This window comes from Lutra lutra, chromosome 17 (genome assembly GCF_902655055.1).
Source record: "Lutra lutra chromosome 17, mLutLut1.2, whole genome shotgun sequence".
NCBI classification, from domain to species: domain Eukaryota; kingdom Metazoa; phylum Chordata; class Mammalia; order Carnivora; family Mustelidae; genus Lutra; species Lutra lutra.
The window spans coordinates 27,158,325-27,172,187 of NC_062294.1; the positions used below are offsets into that span (position 1 = coordinate 27,158,325).

Below are 13,863 nucleotides of genomic sequence, written 5' to 3' on the forward strand. Positions count from 1 at the left end.
TAGAGTATTTACTAAGCATCTACTAGGTCCCAGGCCCCGGGCCGGGACTGGGATCCTACGGGAAGAAGGCTGCCCAGCACAGTCTCAGCTCTCACAGTCCCGCTGACAGTGCAGGGAGAGCAGCCAGGTCCTGGGGGCGGTGAGGGGGGCATAAGGGGCTTAATTCTGAAAGTGATGGAAGTCTCGGGAGGGTCTGAAGCAGGGAAGTGACTTGATCTGATTTGTGTCTGGAATGGCTGACTCTAGCCCCCAGGGGGAGAGGATATTCCTGTGGAGAGGAAGCAGGGAGACTGGCAGGGAGGTGGCTGTCAGCCAGGCGGGAGGGACCAAGCTGCAGCGGGCCAGCTGGGCCTGGCCTTCTCCCTCTGACCCCAGCCGCAGCCCACATCCTGAATGCCCGCCCGCCCGCCTCTGGCCGGCACACAGAGGCCCCAGTCCACAGGAGGCCTAAGCGAGTGTGGGGCTGGCGTCAGAGGCCCCTGTTCCTCTCCAGACACAGCGCACCCCAGGGCACGCCTGATGAGGGAGGATCCGGGTCAGTGACAGAGTCAGCCATCATCCCCTCCCTCCCACCGTCTGTCCCTACAACCTCATCATTGTCACGCGAGCCCAGAGCATCAGGACAGCACTGCAATTTGCCCGCAGGGTTTATTCCTGTCCTGTAAAAATTAGTTTCCACTGGAAGGGCTGGGGAAACTGCACTCATTCTCCCTATGTGCAGCTGGGTGGCCCTCCCCATGGTGGAGAGGTGAGCAAATCCTCAACCCAGTCTGGAGGGGGGTTGAGGGGAGGGAAAGGGAGGGGATAGGGACGTCCAAAATGGATACCTCGTCATGTGGCTGAGGGATCACCCATGTGTGCTCACAACCACCTGGAGGTGGCATGGCCTCCCACAGTCACCCCCATTCTACAGAGGAGGAAACAGGCCCAGAGAGTAGAAGTCACCTGCCCAAGGTCTCAGGGCTAGGAAGCCACAGAGGCAGGGTATGAGCTGGGTCTCCAGGCCCCCCAGGCCCATCTGTGGCCTTCCAGGCAGGGCTGGGGGATGGCCGAGCACGGTGAGGAACTCAGACCTAGGGCGGGAACGAAAGGGAGTCAGACCAGGCAAAGGGAACCCTAGTTCCTCTGGAGTCACACTGTCTCCACCTCTGGGGTCATCCCTGATGGGGTGCGTTCCTGCTGACCTGCCTCCTCTCCACCTGACGGGCCCCCTTCACACCCCATTCCCCCCACTGCCAAGTCGGAGGCATCTGCTTTCATCCTGAGGCGTGTCAGGGACCCCCCTGTGCATGCACACATGCGTATGGTCACATACACATGTGTACGCGTGCCCCAGACGAATATAGGCAAAGGCACACACGTGTATGATCGCCTTGGGGCTGTTTCTCCCCTGCCCTCCCCCACGTCCAAGGCACCATCATCACTCCAGTGTCACCGTGCTGTCCTCCTACCCCAAGCTGGCTCTGGCCTGGTTGAGAGCATGGCCCGAAGGGGAGGGTCAGGGGAGGGTCAGGCTGGGCCAAGTTCTGGGAGCCCACGGTGGCTTCACCTGCTTTAGCCTTAGTCAGGAGGCCCTAGCTAGAGTGGGCAAGAGGTGGGAAGGAGAGGGGTGCTTCTCCCCCAGGCTGGGAGCTGGCAGGTTCCCCATCCCCAACTCACCCTCTGGCTGGAAGCTTCTGGATCCCCGAAATGGGGAGCACATGATGTCCGGAGTTGGGGCAGGCAAGGGTCAGAGTGGGCCCCTCTGTGCCAGCCCGGCAGCGGGCAGGCGGACCGGACCCTGAGGCCTGACGCAACGGAAAAAGAAATCACAGCTTCTGCCGGGGCCGGGGGGGGGGGGGGGGGGGGGCTCCCCTCCTACTCCAGCAGGAGGGCAGACGGACAAGGTGTCATTAAAGGAGGGTTGGGCCTGCCATGCGCATCTGGGCCAAGTGGAAACCTCCTTAATGTAGCCCCCGCCCCACAGGTAATTTGAGGTTACGGGCTGCCTGGGGGGCATGCGGAGCCAGGGCCCATTTGCAGATAGTCCTGACTCTTGGCCCAGGTGGGCACAGGCCTTCCAGGGTGTCCAGATCCCCAGGGAAGGAGCTGGAAGGCGGGGATACGAAACCAGTAGTCAGTCCCTCTTACAGATGAGGCAAAGAGAGGGCAGGGCTTGGGAATTCCCATTCATTCCCTCCACAAATACTCCCTGAGGGCCCTGTGATGAGGAGCAATGAAGGAGACACAGAAGCTTCAGCACCCCCCCAACCCCCACAGAGTCCCCTGGCTCCAGCTCCTAATGCGTCCTGCCCTTTAGGCAGGACAGGACAGATCTGGAAACTCTGTACTGAACCACAGGTCTAGAACATTAGGGTTGTAGCCAGAAACCTAGGAACCCATCATCCTTGATCTTGGTCTTTCCTTCACCCCCCTCTATCCCACACCTGCTGCAGATTCCACCTCTAGGATGCAGAGCAATGTCCTCATTGCCCCACTTCCACTGCATTGGCCCAGCCAGCCAGATCTCCCTGAGCAACCCAGAGCCAGAGAGTCTCTACACGTGCAAAGCAGATGCTACCGCACTTCTACCTGAAAATCTTCCAGTGGCTTCCCCTCCCAGGCCACACAAAACCCCAGTTCTTCCCAGGCTTCTACCCCATCTCATGCCACCTTCCCCCTCGCCCTGCCCGTCCCCGCTACATGGGCCTCCTCCGGCTCTGTAAACATGCCAACATCTCTCCTGCCTCAGGGCCTTTGCACTTGCTATCCACTCTGCCAGAAATGCTCTTCACAAGATGGGTCTTAGTAGTCAGAGGCCTTTTCTGGTCGCCCAAGCTAATGTGATTTCTGTCTCAGCCCCACACTACAGTTCCCTTTACAGATCACTGCAATGTACACTCACTTTACTTGTCTACCTGTCTACCTGTCTGTGTACTATCTGTCTGCCCACCCCCACGCTAGAATGTAATGTCCAGGAGGGAGGGATTACTACTGCTTCCCCAGCACGTTGGGCAGCAAGCACACATAATGAGTACTGAGTAAGTATGTACCAACGAGGGAGGGAGACAACTCACTAGGCAGGCTCTTTAATGTCAGAAAAATCACAACCACCTCTTCCTGGCACATGTCACAAACCGCAGACCCTCATGATTGCTTTAAGAGACCAGCAAGAGAGGGCCTCACGTCCCCCTTAACAAGGGTGGAAACTGAGGCCCCAGACGGGGCAGTGGTTTCTCTAAAACAGGGAAGGATGATTTCAAGGCCAAAAGCCTGCTTGCCCAACTCCATCCTTCCGCCCACTATCGGCCCTAGCGGCACAGGACCCAGGAACTGGGCTGCACACCCCACTCACAACAGGGAGGGGACACCGAGGCCAGGAGGGATCCCAACTCAGAGACACGCAGTGCCAGGGAAACACCAAGAGCGTCAGCCACAGGGAGAGGGGCAGTGGGGCAGGGGAGGTAGACGGCAAGCTGGAGAAAGGGGGAGCCGGCTGGGGAAAAGAGGGGTAGAAGACGAAGGGCGGGGCTGAGGTGCCACGGGAGGCAGCAGCCCTCACTCCGGGGATTCTCAGTTCGAAGACAGCATGGGCCAAATGTAACCATGGGACCACCTATCAGGACTTCAGGCGCAGGTCAGCAATGTGCCCCTTGAAAAAGCGTGTTCACCTTGATATTTAGAAGATGAAATAAAGCAACGCCATTTTCCATGCTCACTATGGAAAGTAATGCTCTATGAAGTCTGGCCAGTGGCAGGAACAAGGAAGGGGACTCAGTCCTCTGATCGCTACCGGCGACAGTGAGGAGCACACACTCTGGACTCAGGACGCCGGACTTTGAATCCCTGGCTCTGCTATTTACCCGCTGTGTGTCCTTGGGCAAGTTACTCAAAGTCTCTGGTCTCTGTTTCCCCCCTTTATCTATAAAATGATGACAGCGAGTGCGCAAAGGGAAGCGCTTAGAATGACAGCTCATAGCTGGTGCTATTTACGAGCAATCCTTGATGGCTGGGGGCAGGTGGAGCAGATCGAAACCTCGGGAGACCTGCAAGTGTACGGATTATGTCAAAGGGGCCTGAGAGTTAAAACTGGTTGAGAAATATGGCTCTAGGTTCCCCTTCTCAACCGGAAGGGACGGTGCTGGGACGCCGGTGGCAGGCAGGGTGGTGGATGGGGAGGCCAGGGAGGGGGTACCTGCTTCAGGCCCCACATGGTGCCTTAGGGTTCTCAGCCATGCAGCGAAGTCCACTCCGTGGGGTCTGATCATTGACAGCAGAGGCTCCAGCGGTGGTGGCCCCAGACTCCATGTGTGTCCCCGGGTCCTCAGCATCTCCCCGGGGGCTTGTCAGAAATGCACCACCCTGGGCCCCACCACACCTGCTCGGTCAGAATCCCTAGAGTGGCACTTAGCAACCTGTGTTTTAACAAGCCCTCCCGGGGATTCTGCGGTGGGCTAAAGTATACACAGGACCCGGTGGGGTAGCTAGGTGGGGCATCACATGAAAATGCAGATTCTGATTCAGCAGGTCTGGGGAGGGACCTCCAGGTCTGCGTTTCCAGCCAGCCCCCAGGATGCTGAGGCTGCCCCTCTGAGACCATACTTCGAGCACCGGGCTCCTGGATCCAAGCTTGCAATACGGCCGCCTCATGGCTGGTCACGTCCTGGGGCGGGTGTTGGGGGAGCGCTCTAGGTGGGCCTGCCCTGGGTGTAATTAGGCCCATGTTCTACTTGGTCCTCCTTCCAGAACTGCTCCCAGCCAGGTCTCTGCAGATCTCTGAGTTTGCCACGTCCCATCTAGAGGGTAACACTGTTGGCCAGAACCCTCGGTTTACCAGATGCCTGGTCGCTGCTGGCTGGCCCTGATGGCTTCACTGGCTGAACTGGGGTCAGATTGTGTCTTGACTGTGTCCAGATCTAAGTGGCCTCCTTCACCCCATTTCCTAGACGAGACGATCCAAGAATACAAATGGCAACTGTATGAGGCTTCCCCAGAGAAAACAGAACTAACAGGAGAGCTATATATAGAGAACGAGGTTTCTTTTAAAGAATTGGCTCATGCAGTTGTGGGGGCTGCAAATTCTAAATCTGTAAGACAAGACGGAAAGCTGGAAATTCAGGTCAGTCAGAGGTGACACTGGCAGTCTTGAGTCCAAAATCCACAGGGCAGGCCAGGCAGGGTGGAAACTAGACAAGACTTCCACGTTGCGGGATAGATCTATTTTTAAGATGAAGTCTACCCCCGCCGTGGGGCTCGAACTCACGACCCAAGATCAGGAGTCGCACGCTCTACCGACAGAGATAGCTGCCAGCTGGGTGTCCCTCTATGTTGTAGTCTTGGCGCTGAATTCCTTCTTCTTGGAGAAGATCTTTGCTTTTATAAAAGGCCTTCAATTGATTGGATGAAGCCCACCCACATCATGGAGGATAATCTGCTTTAATAAAAGTCTACTGCTTTAAACGTTAATCACATCTTAAAAATACCTACACAGGGACATCAGAACAATGTTTAACCAAACAACTAGTCAAGTCTCACCAAGGTGACACATAAAATTAACCATCACCACAAACTTCAGCCTGTAGGAGACCCACATGGGGCAGGAAAACAGGGTGCTGGGGCTAGAGTTCTGGGCCAGCCCTTCCTGAATGTAGGAGCTAGGGGGGCCTACTCCCACTCTGCCTGCTGGAAGGGAAGAGAGGAGGCAGGTGCGGCTGCACTGAATGGAAGTAGTAATAAACTGAGAGTAATAATCACACCTGTCCCCAGCCCTGTGTGGAGCACAGTATGGACTTCTACAGCTCCACGACATCCTTGAGCGATGTGTTAGCACCGCTCCCATTCTTCAGATGAGCAAACTGAGGCGTGGAAGGGTCTACATCCCAGAGCCTCTGCTAAGATGACTTCAGATAAGCCCCTTGGTTCTTCTGGATCTTAGTTTTTCTTATCTATCGACTAGAAAGTACAAAAGTGACACAGGGCACCTGGGTGGCTCAGTAGGTTGAGCCTCTGACTTTAGCTCAGGTCATTAACCCAGGGTCCTGGGATCAAGCCCCACATCGGGTTCTCTGCTCAGCGGGGAGCCTGCTTCCCCCTCTCTGTCTGCCTGCCTCTCTGTCTACTTGTGATCTCTCTGTCAAATAAATAAAATTAAAAAAAAAAAAAAAAAAAAGGCCTGACACACTGTAGGGGCTGGCTCAAGATGAGAAAAACCTCTCTGGGGCTCCAGGCTGTTCTCAGTACAACACCCAAGCCCCTAACAGAATGCTTACACTCCTGGCTCCAGCTACGCTGGCCATGACACCGAGTTCTGGCTGGATGTCTGCGTGCCTTGGTCATTTTGCATATGCTGTTCCATCTGCCTGGAGTACCCTTCCCTCTCATTCACTTGGCTTTTTCATTCTTCAAACTCAGCTCAGCAAAACCGTGATACCACAGTGTCCCCCTCACACCCCATTGCTACCCCTAGGCTGTCCATACCAAGAGGGGGACGAGGCTACCGGGGGTGAGGGAGTGTGGACTGCTACAACGTCCTTGGAGGAATGTACAGCAGGGTCTCCAGAAGGTAAACAGACGCATCCCATGATGACCCAGCAATGCCCAGCAGAAACATCACACATGTATGTTTGCCAAAGGGCCCCTGACAAGGACTCTCACAGCAGCACTATTCCTAGGATCCCCAAACTGGATACACCCCAAACGCCCATCATCGGGAGGAGGGCTAAGGAAACGGGACCCCCCACACCGTGGATTATACCGTGGGGCCGGACAAACAGAGCCAGACGAAAGGAATACCTGGTCCTGTCTGATTTCCTTTATAGGGAACGAAACAGGCAAAACAGGTCTATGCTGTTGGGAGTCAGAAGAGTGGTGGGACAGGTGAGGGGATGGGTGCTTGTGACCAAACAGGGCGGGCGGGAGGGACACATGGGGGGTGCCCTGGAAATGGTCATGTTTCCATTCCTGGGTCCCAGGTGCTGCTGATGGATGCTTGAGTTGGTGGCCTGTCCCTGAGTTGTACACATGGGACATCTGCTCCATTTCTGGACATTTTATACTTCAGTGAAATGTTGTAAAACCAAAAACTCAGGGAGTCCTCCACAAAGCCCCTCCTGAGACCCTGGTCCTGGGCAGGAGGCACTGACACTGTCACCACTGGCTTAAGAAATGTTGCCACTGTCACCACTGGCTTAGGAAATGTCACCGTCCTTTGCTGAAAGTGAGGAAAGGGGAAGGGGACCATAGGTTCTCAGCATGCCCGACGGGCCAGTTCCGGGATCTCAGAATCATGAGTTGTGTCTGAATCTCCCAGCTGAAAGGCTCCAGGCAGGTCTGGTCCCACCTTCCAGGCACACACCAACCCTAGCCACAGCCCCGGTTCTGAGGGGAAGGGGGAGTCCAGCCCCGAGCCGCTCACACCCCTGGGCCCTCCCTGCAAGCCTGGGGCTGTACTGCTCCCCCCAGGCGGCACACAGCCCCCAGAGAGTGCCCCCAGAGAGTGCCCCCGGCTCTCGCCCAGGTGGGGGGGGGGCGTCTCAACACCAATCACTTCTCTATCTCCGCGAAGGCATGGCACTCCCGACAGGCGGCGGCCAGGCCATTACAGGGATAAATATAGCAGCAGACAGCACCATGAGGGAGCTGCAACAGGGGTCTGATGCCCCCCAGCCCCCCAGCCTCCACCAGACCACACCCCGACTGCAGCCTCCCCCCACCCCCGCCAATCACCAAGCTCTGGCCCCTGGGGAAGGGGCCTCCCTGCTTCAGCTCAACCTTAGTCCAAGGGCCTTGGCCCGTCTCACCAGCCTATGGCTCCGCAGTGGGCACAACAGGCTGCCAGGTGCCTCCATGCTCCTCCCCACCCCCTCCGGGAGTCCAGGCGCTGGGTTAAGTCCTGCTTCTGCCACCTGCCACCTCCTCCCTCCTAGGCCTCAGCTCCTTCTTCCACCAAGCGAGGCAAGGGACGGGCTGCTGTCCCGCCTCCCAGGAAGCGTGACAGGGAATGGGTGTGGATGCACCTTGGGGTGCACAGGGTACTTCAGGGACCTTGGGTGTCGGCAGGGCCAAGCTCGGAGACTAAACCAAGCTAATGGTGGATGGAGGGCATGGGGATGTTGGCCACCAGCCGAAGTCATTCCCACCTGGCTTCATTCGAAGGGGCAGCCTCAGGCACGGGAGCAGCCCTGGGCCCTTCCTTCTTCCCTGGGGTGCCCATGCTCAGCCAGGGACTACCACGGGAAGACTAGAAACGAGGGCTCCCCAAAAGTGTGTCAACTCTTGCAAGTTCCTTGCCCTCTCTGTGCCTCAGTTTCCCTGCCTGTGAAGGGCTGGGGCTCCTTCCAGTCTTGAGGAATCTACACATAGCCCTCAGTCTTCCCTGGGCTGCTCTGGGCCTCAGCCCCAAGCTCTGCTCACCCCACCCCCCTGGAATCTCAGGCTGATTTACCCTGAAAGTCACCTGGGCTCACCCAGGTCCAAGTCCCCACATGGGTTCCTGCAGGGTGGTGAGGCACCGCTGCTCACACCCCTCAGCACGTGGGGATCTCCCCCACTTTTCCTTGACAGCTTCCTTTAGTTCCATAGCTTTCTTGCTGCCCAGCCCACACCCTGCCACACTGAAGGGCTGCCCTCAGCCCGACAGCCCTCAGCCTGATAGTGGGGATAGGCCTCTCTGAGCCAGAGGGCAAGTGCTACCCCAGGCCCAGCCCTCCCCATGAGCCCTTCTGGTCAAAGGCATCACGGTCCACTCCTGGGCTCTGGGTCCTCCCTGAGAAGGAAAGAGTAGCGCAGGCTGAGTGTGCCTGGTCCTGTCCTGAGGCTTACGGCATCCCATTGTGGCCCCCCCGCAGTCCCAGGACACGGCACCTCTCACCAGCACCCCATTTTACACATCGGACAACTGAGGCACAGAGAAGTTATGGAAACTGCCTGTTAGCGGTTGAATTATGTTCCCCTAAAAACTAAGTTGAAATTCTAACTCCCCAGTGCCTCAGAATGGGAACTTTTCTGGAAAGACAGTGGCTGCAGATGTAATTAGCTAAGATGAGGCCAGACGGGAGGAGGAGGGGCTCTTACTCCAATGTGACTGGTGTCCTTATGAGGCACCAAGGGAAGGAGGCAGAGAGCGGAGTGAGTGATGCTACCACAGCTCCCAGGAGCTGGAACAGGCAAGAAAGCGCCCTCCCCTTCAGCCTTTAGTGGAGCACGGCCCTGCCAACACTTTGAATTTGGCCTTCTGGCCTCCAAAACTGAAGATATTTCTGTGTTGTGAGCTGCCCAGTTTTGGGTCCTTTGTTACAGCAGCCCTAGAAAACTAATACAGTACCCAAGGTCATCCGGCTAGTCCGTGGCAAACCAGAGTGTGACACCAGGCAGCTGGGATCCTTGCATTCACGGTGCCAAGCACACCCCTCCCCGAGGGGCCACAAGGGTGACTTGGAAAGATGGTTGCGGCCCAAAAGGAGGGAGGGGTCAGATGGCGTCATCTGCGGGGAGCTGAGCATGCTCTCTCCTGCATCCCGGGGAGCGGCCAGCCAGGCACAGCGTACAAGCCAGATGATCCCAGCTCCCAGCAAGATACAAGAGCCACCAACGGAAAAAGAGGGCTCTTAGAATACACTAAGCATGTTCCTACCTCAGGGCCTTTGCTTGTGCTGTCTCCTCTGTCGGGGCACCCTCCCTTTTTTATTCATTCAAAAATACCCACAGAACACCTGCTGGGCACCAGGCACAGCTGGGATACAGCCATGAACCTGAGACCATGGCCATGGATTAGCATGTCTGCTCGAATGTCATGGCCTCCCTGACGCCTCACAGAGTGCCTCCCCCCCACCACCAACTATGTGAAATCTGCCTGCCAGCTCGTCATTGGCGGCCTCTCTCTATCCCCCATTCCACTCTGAGCTCCATGGCGTTGCCCTGGCTTCAGTGCTGTCCCTGGCCCAGAAGAGCTGCTCAATAAACATTTGCTGAATGACAACCAGGCAGCACCACAATGAATGGAACATGGGGCCCAATGCCACTGGTGGAAGAGGACAAGCAGCCCTCTTTAGGTTACAAGCCCTTTCAAAGCTGCCCGAAGAACCCCATAAAGAAAACAGCAGGGAGAGCTCCTGGCAAGGAGCGCCATTTCCCAGACAAAGAAACTGAGGTCAGGGGGGTTAAGAGCTGTGGCCCAGGTCACACGGGGAGTGGGTGACCCTCCCCAGCGCACCTCAGTCCCCTGGGGAGGGAGCCCATGGCAGCAGCAGCTACCTCCACCTCCTCCACCCCTGGTCCTTGGGTGTCAGGCAAATAATCCTACCCTCTCCGGACGTGTGCCTTTCCTCGTCCATCAGCAAGCCCGCAGCCCTGGGCCGCTCCCCCAGCACTTAGCGGGCTGAGCAGTAAGGCCTCCAGAGACGCAAGAGGGCAAAGTCATGACTCCTTGGGGCTCTGTCAGCGCACATCACAGGCCCCTGTGACGGGAGGCTACAGTGCGGGGCAGCCCCAGACATCCATCGTGTATTTACGGAGCACCTCTCTCAGGGCAGGGAGAGGGCCCTGAACAAGATGGGCATGGTCCTCGCCGTCCATGAGGCTGCCACTCTTCGGGAATAGGAGAGATAATAAGTGGATACACAAACGAATAAATAAGGTGACCGTAGAAGGTGGTTAATGCCACCCCGAGAAAAATTAAGCGAGGTGATACCCAGGGAGTGAGCAATTAGCAGCTAATTAGCCTCATCTCAGACTCTAGAGGAAGAAGGTGAGGGGAGAGCAGCGGAGAAAACTCCAGAACACCAAACAGCACCGAACAGCACAGTCAGTCCATTTGACCCCACCACGGGAGCAGAGGCCAGCTGAGAACGAGGAGGCACCTTAGACCCCCACCCAGCTCTTAGGCAGTACAGGACCTCAGGAAGCTGTGACTCCTTCAGGACCCCCAAGTCTCCCTCTGGATGGTGGGGGTGGGACAAGACCGTCCTCTTCTCCAGCTGCTGCCTGCCGAGATCCTAGGGTGACCCAGCCTCCTGGCTCCCAAGGACCCCATCCTGTGTTCTGCAGGGCACTGGGCAGGACTGGAGGGGACCCTGCCCACTTTCTGAGGCCAAGTCTCCAAAGGAGAGGGGGCTGGAGTCCTGAAGTGGTTGCGCCTGATCCAGCAGCCCCTGTAAGGGTTGGGGATGGGGGGGGAAGGGTGGGGGACTTCCATCGGGCAGCTGGACCTGGGCTGGGGGCTTCTCAGTAGGGGACCTTGCCTGGGGACAATGCTCCCTGCTCTGACAGGAGTGAAGGAATTCTTAGAGAATGTTCTTTGTTTTCTGTCACTCCTTAGAATGGGAACACAATCAGATCTACCATCCCTCACAGCCTCCTCCTCCGTTGGGCAGAACCTGCCCACTCGGGACTCTGCACTTTGAACAGTCCAGAAGCCTGACATTTGGCTCTTCTCTTCTCTCCAAGAAGGATGCAGGAGAAGGGAGAAGAGACTGGCCTGAGAAAACCCCAGAAGGAATCCTAAATGCCCTCATCAGGCTTACGGATATTCCCAGGAATAACAACACTGACAGTTAACAGTGACCTAGTGCTTGTCACCAGACGAGTCACAACGCTGGCACATGAGCCCTTTGTCGCCTAATCCTCACAACTCCCTTTAAATAAATACACAACTACCCTAAAAGATGACAAAGGTATACAGAGTATCATTCTTACTACTTTACAGGTAGAGACACTGAGGCTCGATCCCTGGCCCTCTTCTCCCTGAGTTTTTAATTTTCACGGTGCCGGGGAGGGGGGTACCTTGAAACACCGCATATGCCATTCATGAAGCACACTCCACTTTGCAGAACCCCTGTTCTCCGGTTGCAGCCTCCCAGGAACCCTATAAACTGGAATGTGTCATAGTGTGCTTCATTTTATGGAGCCATATGATGGAACCCCCTCCCCGCCCCCCGAGCCCAGCGAGTGAGAAGGCACACACACAGGAAGTGGCAGAGGGTAAGGAGAATCCGTTAGTCAATATTCTTAGTCCCTGGTTCTTTCCTCGGCCAGACCTGCCCCAGGGGGACCCCTCCCACAGAGGCCAGCAGGGCTGCCTGCCTGGGGCAGTACCAGAGCACACTGGGCCCTATGCCAGAGGGACTGCAATAAAACCACTCCTTATGTTTGCACCCTGCCTCCAGGCGCACAGGTCCTTGACCATTAGCCCATTTTACAGATAAGCGGGGGAGACTCGGAGGGGGAGGAGTGGCCCCCCAGCTCACCTACCCGAGGCCATTCAGACCCCAGCAAGACTGGCCACAGCGGCTGCTGAAGGTTACAAAGGAGTTCATCCCCCCCAATTACTGAAGCTGTGGGGGGCCCAAGGAAGAGAAAAAGCACTCCACCCATGGGTGATAGCCCACACCCCTAAGGCAAGCAAAAACTAAGGGCAGACAAAACAAAGGGCCGCTTGTAATTCTCCCAGATCCCTTGCTGGTGTCACTCTCCCCAAATACATAACAGGGCTGGGAGAATCACAGGCATCAGCATGAGCCTGGCTACCATAGCCCTGGATTCCAGTTCCCCTTCCTGATCTTGGGCAAAATCACAGCCCCCTTCGCCGGGGAGTTTGTCCAAGGAATGGGGGGCGGAGGGCGGGGCTGGGGAAAGGGATGGGAAGAGGGGAGTAAGACACCTCTATTCTCAGAAAAGCAGGGCTGCGGAGAAAGGAAAGGAAGCAAGAGCCTCGCTCTTTCTCTCTCCCCATGTCCCCCCACCCCACCCCCTTAACCACACAGGTGCCAGACAGATTTTGCGGGGAAAAAAAAAAAAAAACTAGTTTGCAAACACACTTCGACTTCTGGGAAGCTGCCCAGCTCCACTCCCTCCCTTCGTTCCCTCTTCCTGGGCTGGGAGCTGGCTCTCCGGCAGGGCGCTGGGGCGGGGGTACTGGGGGGTTGAGAGCAGGGTGCGGGGGCCAGGGTCCAGCCCGACCCCAAGTCTTCAGCAGCTACTACAATGGCGGGAACTCTACATTTCGGACGCCCCCAGACTCCTCGGGGAAGGTAGGCGAGTCCCTAAACAGCTGGGCTCGAACCCCGAGGGGCGCCACCCTCCTCCCGCACCCTCCCCGCTTTGCCCCGGGGCGCAGCCGGAGCGCCCCCGCGTGGCCGGGTCGCAGCTGAGTCACCCAAGCCCCCGAGCGTGGGTGCTCCTGGGTGACGGGGGCTTGGGGCGCCACGGCGCCCGAGGCGGAACCCAGCTTCCTTCCAGCCCGCCACCGGCGCCAGAAGCCGAGCCCGAAGGCCGAACTTAGCTCTGGCGCCAGGGCGCCCCGCCCGCCCCTGGCCCGCCCGGGCCCCACTCACCGCGAGTCCCGCGGGCTCCGCCGCCCTCACGGCGCGGCCGCCGCTGCCGCTGCCCGCGCTCCGGGCCGCCGGGACATCCCGGGGCGCTCCCCTGCTCGGCAGGGCCCGCGGGCGCGAGACGGGCTCAGGGAGCTGCCCGCGCGGCCCCGGCCAGCTCGCGTGCGCTCCCAGCCGCTCGGGGTCCGGCGCTCCTCCCGGGCGGGCGGGCGGCGGCGGCGGCGGCTCGGGCTCCTCCCTCCGGCCTAGAGGGGCGGGGGTGGGAGGGAGGTGGGGAGGCGAGGCGGGCGCTTCCTGGAGGGGCGAGCACTCCCCACGCGCGGAGCGGGAGCGCTGTCCCGCCCGCCGCCCGCAGCTCGGAGCCCGTGGCTGGCGCGCCCTAGCGCTCCGGGCTCTCGGCGCCGCGGGGGCCTAACGGCCGGGGCCGGAACCCGAGGGTCCGAACGCTCGAGGCCGGAATCCGAGGGTCCGAACGCTCGAGGCTGGGACTCCGCGGATCGGAGCGCGGCTGGTTCGCACCCTCCCTGGCCGGCCTCGCCGCGAGCCGCGGGCACCTCCG

The 13,863-nt window shown here is 58.3% G+C and overlaps 1 protein-coding gene across 2 annotated transcripts in view; it reads right to left on the reverse strand.

Annotated features, from left to right (window-relative positions):
* The window catches only part of CPNE2 (copine 2), a 44,942-nt gene extending 31,496 nt beyond the window's left edge, over positions 1 to 13,446 (reverse strand). For both annotated transcript variants that reach the window (XM_047711068.1, XM_047711067.1), the window contains exon 1: positions 13,308 to 13,446. The gene's annotated coding sequence lies outside the window, so the exon portion shown is untranslated. The remainder of the gene's footprint in view (positions 1 to 13,307) is intronic.
* Positions 13,447 to 13,863: the final 417 nt, after the last annotated feature.